At 44.0% G+C, this 6158-nt stretch overlaps 1 non-coding gene across 1 annotated transcript; it reads right to left on the minus strand.

Annotated features, from left to right (window-relative positions):
• Window positions 1-5942: 5942 nt before the first annotated feature.
• On the minus strand, window positions 5943-6054 carry LOC137213711 (U6 spliceosomal RNA). The gene has a single exon (XR_010938334.1). It is a non-coding gene; the product is annotated as a U6 spliceosomal RNA (small nuclear RNA).
• Between the last annotated feature and the right edge of the window lie 104 nt (window positions 6055-6158).

The raw sequence follows: 6158 nt of genomic DNA on the forward strand, positions 1-6158 counted from the left end.
AACTCTACTCAATATTCTGTAATGGCCTATATGGGAAAAGAATCTAAAGAAGAGTGGATATATGTATAATATATGTATGACTCGTTCACTTTGCTATACAGCAGAAACTAACACAACATTTTAAATCAACTAAACTCCAATAAAAATTAAAAAAAAAAAGAAAAATTGGGTAGGACCTTGATCAAAAGTCTAGGGTCAGATTTCTCCCACTTACTAGCTATGTGGTATCTACCTAGTCAGTTTACTCCTCCAGCCTTCTCTGGGTATTGTGTTGTCTGGGTATTCCCTAAGAACCCTCTCACCTCTGTCACTGTGATATTGTGATTTATAATAAGAAATATATATTTTGGCCTTTGTCCCCGTTTCTGGCACAGAGCTCCTAAAACCCTTGGAATTTACTAAGTGATTAGAGACAGAAGAGTGATAATGGCGTCATTTGTTATTCAAAACAAGCCCCTTTCAACCACACCTGAGTTTATGTTAATGAGGTAATTTTCGGAAAGCCGCTAAGAATGGGTGCTGTTTACAAGGGAAACCAACCACTGATTAGAGGGTTAGAACTTTCAGCCTCACCTCCAGACCTCCAGGGAGGGGAGGGAACTGGAGACTGAGTTCAATCATCAATGGACCATGATTTAATCGATCATGCCTATGTGATGAAGCCTCTATCAAAACTAAAAAGGGGGGCTTCCCTGGTGGTGCAGTGGTTGAGAGTCCGCCTGCCGATGCAGGGGACACGGGTTCGTGCCCCGGTCCGGGAAGATCCCGTGTGCCGCGGAGCGGCTGAGCCCGTGAGCCGTGGCCACTGGGCCTGCGCGTCCGGGGCCTGTGCTCCGCAACGGGAGAGGCCGCAGCGGTGAGAGGCCCGCGTACCAAAAAAAAACAAAAACAAACAAAAAAGGATGGCATTAGAGAGCTTTCAGGCTGGGGAACACAGGGAGGTGCTTGGAGGGTGGTGTGCCCAGAGAGCATGGAAGCTCTGCACCCCTTCCCACATACCTTGCCCTATGTATCTCTTCTGTCTGTTCCTGAGTTATATTCTTTCATGATAAACCAGGAATCCAGTAAGTGAATTGTTTTCCTGAGTTCTATCAGCTGCTCTAGCAAATTAATTGAAACCTGAGGATGGGGTGGTGGGAAATTCTGATCTACAGTCAGTCAGAAGCGCAGATAACAACCTGGATTTGTGACTGGCATCCGAAGTGGTGGGAGGGGGCAGTCTCATTGGACTGAGCACTTAACCGATGGGGTCTGACACTAGCTCCAGGTAGATAGCGTCAGAATTGAATTAAATGGCAGGACACCCAGCTGGTGTCACAGAATTGCTTGGTGTTTGGAAAACCCATATGTCTGGTGTCAGAGTTAAGTAATATTCAGAGAGTATTGTGTATAATGTAAACGGAAACAGTAGAGTTTTTTCCTTTACAATCACCAAGACCGAGACAGGAGCTGAAGGCAGGAGAGGGAAACTATAGTGGGCTGTTGGTCAGAAGGCTTCAGTAGGAAGTAGAACCTCCCAGAAAAGGAGAGAAGAGGGCTCGGGGCTCTCCTGGTATAAAGGAAATGGCACGAGGAACAAGAGAGGAGCGTTCAACCCAGTTTTCAACCTCTGCTGCACACCAGAGCTGGAAAACCAGGGGTCATCAGTCCCGTGGAGGGCACAAAACTTAAGTTTAAGGACACAAAACTTAAGTTTGCTCCCCAAATAGGCTCTCTTGGTAAAATTAATTTTCCCTTTGAAAATTATTAACTTACCTCCTAAAAAACATGACCACCAGGACTTCACACTAGAAAACCCAACCAAAAGTTCAAGGAGAATGGTAGTAACTTTGAGTCACCCTCACTCTGTATCTGTGACCTCAACCCTGCCCCAGAAGCCCCATCTCTGTGCCATGGATTAACTACTCCCAAAGGCACACCTGACTCCTCTCAGCTGTCCTACTTCAACCTGGCAGCTGCAGCACAAAGATGTTCAAAGGAGAGGCAAAAAAAAAAAAACCCTCTGGTTAAGAACCAACCTCCAGGGACTTCCATAGTGGTTCACTGGTTAAGACTCCACCCTTCCACTGCAGGGGGCATGGGTCTGATCTCTGGTGGGGAACTAAGATCCCCCATGCCGCACAGCGCAGCCAAAAAAAAAAAAGCCAACCTCCATAGCCTTTATTGAGAATGAAGAGCCATGGGCTGATATGAATTATTACATCTTCCTACAGCTGTTTCCTTTTAAATATTTATCTTGGCAAACACCACCACTGTTTTTTACAACTTATTTTAATTGTGTGACTATTAAGCAAACCAAACCGTAAAATCAGCTCTCAGTGCTGAAATTTATGTGATTCATAGACCAGAGCTTATTAAAAAGAAATCCAACAAGTGCAAACTAGCCTCATGAGTGCCCCACACCATCTCTAGGCAGGTGTGAAGGCTTTTCACTATTACTGCCTGTGGCTTCCAAGCTTCCACAGTGTGTAGCGTAAAAAAAGAACAGAATCTACCCATTTCCCTGTGATTTTTTTTTTTCTTCTTAACAATCCTGATGAGTGAAAACCGGATGTCAGGGATGCTACAGTCCTAAAGGGGGTGGCAGAAGCTCTGACTCTCAAACAGGATCGGTGCCCTGGAAGATTTAGGATCAAGGTCTGAGGGAAGGACTTAATCATGGGACTTCGAAGAGCCAGGAGGTATCCTGCATATTTGCTACCAAGGTCCTTCTTGATTTGGATCATGGAACTGCTTTGAGACTCCAGTAGAAGCCCTCCCTCCAAAAATGCACTTACACACAAATATTTATATAAAATTTCAGGGGGTTCAAGGACACCCCTGAGCCTATCCACAGATCTCCTAGGGGTCCATAAGCCTTCAGTTATTACTACTTTCACTGTTACCACTCAAGCTGCCCTCATTTCTCTCCTTTTTACAGTAGCCAACTAACTCATCTCCCACTCCCTCTACACAGCAGGCAGAGTGACAGCAATCCTGTTAAAACCTAATCAGATCGTGTTACTTCTCTGCTCAATATAACCCACTAGCTTCCCATTTCACCTGCAATAAAACCCAACATCTTTACAGTGGTTTACAAGACATGATCTATCTCCAGATCCCCTGCTGAGCTCATCTCCAGTTCTACTCAGCCTTAACTCCTGCTGCTCTAGACACACCCATCTCCTTGTGATCCCTCAACAGGACAGACACCTGCTGCTCTGTGCTGTGCAGCCTTTTCTTGCTGTCCCCTCTCCAACTGGCTCTCTCCTTCATTCCTTCAAGTGTACTCAACCGTCACTTTGTCAGCGAGGCCTTCCTAACCACTGTATTTAAAACTGCAACCCCCATTCTGCCCTCCCTGACACCTCCTGTCCTCCTTTCTTTTTCTCCATAACACCCATCATCATTTCACACAGTATGCATTTTCCTTACTGTTTATTATCTTTCTCCCATGCTAACCTGTTAGCTGCAGGAGGGCAGGGATTTCCATCTGTTTTGCCTCACGGCTGTACTCCAGTTCCTGTAATAGTGTCTAACCCAGAGCAGGCACTCAATGAACACTTGACTGATTGATGACTAGCTTAAACTCTGCAGTGCCACGAATGTGTCCAGGCTGGGAACAGGCGGGAATGTACATTTACTGAAATACCTCCAAGGGACAAGCAGTTTACAAGTTAATATATGTCATCTCATTTAATTGTCATACACAATCCTAAGAGGTATGCAAGTTAATATGTGTCATCTCGTTTAATTGTCACACACAATCCTAAGAGGTATTTTTATCCCCATTTCACCATGCAAACTAAGCCCCAGAGAAATTAAGAAAATAAAGAGAGGTTACACAGCCAGTGGTGGAACATAATTCAAACCTAAGTCTGTGTGACTCCAAAGCCCTGCTATTCCCACCACACATCACCTCCTTCCTCTTGGTGGCAGTTCCCACTTCCCTAAGGAACTGCAACTGCCAGCTTCACACCTCCTTCCACTTTACAGCTAGGGTCTGAGTCAAAGATCATTAGGGGTTCGTTGGAGCTCTAATCAAGCAAAACACTTACAGCCTGAGCCTTTTTGCACATTTACATCCAACATTGTCAAAGATACAATGTAATGAACATCCTGCTGAGGGAAGTTTATTACTTTTAGAGAGTCATTCATTCATTCATTCCATTCACTCATAGGTTTCATTCATGTATTCATAAATACTTGCCTAGTGCCTACTATGCACCCGCTACTGTTCTAGGCACTGAGGATAAAAAGATGCACGAGGCACAGATGTCACCCTTCACCAACAGGTTTGAAGTCTCAGGTGGTGCTGTCCAACAGAAGTATAACACGGGCCATTTGCAGTTGTATATTCTCCTGTCACCACATTTTCAAAAAGTAAACAGTTAAAATTTATTAGAATATTTTTATTGAACCCAACATATCCAAAATATCGCTTCAACATGCAATCAACATAAAAATATTATTAAAGAGATATCTTACAGTCTTTTTTTGTTTGATAACATCTTCAAAATCAGTTTGTACTTTACACTTACAGCACATCTTAATTTGGATATTTTTTTAAATTGAAGTGTAGTTGATTTACAACCTTGTGTTAGTTTTAGGTGTACAGCAAAGTGATTCAGTTATACATGAGCATATATCCTTTTTTTTTTTTTTTTTCGGTACGCGGGCCTCTCACTGTTGTGGCCTCTCCAGTTGCGGAGCACAGGCTCCGGACGCGCAGGCTCAGCAGCCGTGGCTCACAGGCCTAGCCGCTCCGCGGCATGTGGGATCTTCCCGGACCGGGGCACGAACCCGTGTCCCCTGCATCGGCAGGCAGACTCTCAACCACTGTGCCACCAGGGAGGCCCCATATATCCTTTTTTTCATGTTCTTTTCCATTATAGGTTATTACGAGATATTGAATAGAGTTCCCTGTGCTATACAGTAGGTCCTTCTTGCTTATCTACTTTATATATAGTAGTGTATATGTTAACCCCAAACTCCTAATTTATCCCTCCCCCGAGCACATCTCAATTTGGACTGGCCACATTTCAAGAGCTCAATAGCCACATGTGGCTAAATGACAGCAACTGACAGCACAGGGCTGGGGGAAAAGACAGATGCAGTCAAGGTGACTTTCAAAACACCATAGTAAATGCAGTGACAGAGATTTTGTTCAGGATCACTCAACCGAGGGAGTTCGGATTTGAGCCTCCAGTGACCTTCCAACCCCAGACCTGTTCATGCTGCCGCACATCAAAGACACTGCCCACTTCAAGCAGTGGCCTCATTGCTGGCCTCAACCAACCAAACTTAATATATCCAAAATAAAATTCATCCTCATACCTCAAATACCTCCTCCTGCTCTCTCATTTTCTATTTCAGCTGATGGCACCATTATCTATCTGTTCATTCAAGTCATCTTCATTACATCTTTAGACAAAAGGTTACTTTCTCTAGAAGATAATTTAAAATCTAAATGCTGGGACTTCCCTGGTGGTGCAGTGGTTAAGAATCCGCCTGCCAGTGCAGGGGACAAGGGTTCGAGCCCTGGTCCGGGAAGATCCCACATGCCACAGAGCAACTAAGCCCATGCACCACAACTACTGAGCCAGGGCACCTAAAGCCCGTGCTCTGCAACGAGAAGCCACCCGCTCGCCACAACTAGAGAAAGCCCACGCACAGCAACAAAGACCCAAAGCAGCCAAAAATAAATAAATAAATAAATTTTAAAAATAAAATAAGCTTATAAAAAAATCTAAATGCTTATCCAAAAATGCACCTTCCTCTCCACCCCAACTAACCAAGCTTGCTCAGGCCACTTTCATCTCTCACATGGGTTGTCACAAGAACCTTTTTCTTACCCAGTTTTATTGAGATATAATTGACATTCAGCACTGTGTAAGTTTAAGGTGTATGGCATAATGGTTTGATACAGATAAAATAAGAAGCAAAAAAGAAAAAATTTCCTTAAAAACATGAACCTCTTCACGAATTTGCATGTCATTCTTGTGCAGGAGAGCCATGCTAATCTCTGTATGGGTCCATTTTAGTTAAAGTTTTGCCCAAGCCAGCAATGAAAACCTTTTAATTGGTTCCCTTACTATTTCGTAAGGCCCTTCAAAGCTCTCCATCCCCTACATAACAAAGCCCATGATCTTTTTCACATAGCAAAGAATTCCCTCCAG

This window comes from Pseudorca crassidens, chromosome 19, assembly GCF_039906515.1.
Source record: "Pseudorca crassidens isolate mPseCra1 chromosome 19, mPseCra1.hap1, whole genome shotgun sequence".
Classification (NCBI taxonomy): Eukaryota; Metazoa; Chordata; class Mammalia; order Artiodactyla; family Delphinidae; genus Pseudorca; species Pseudorca crassidens.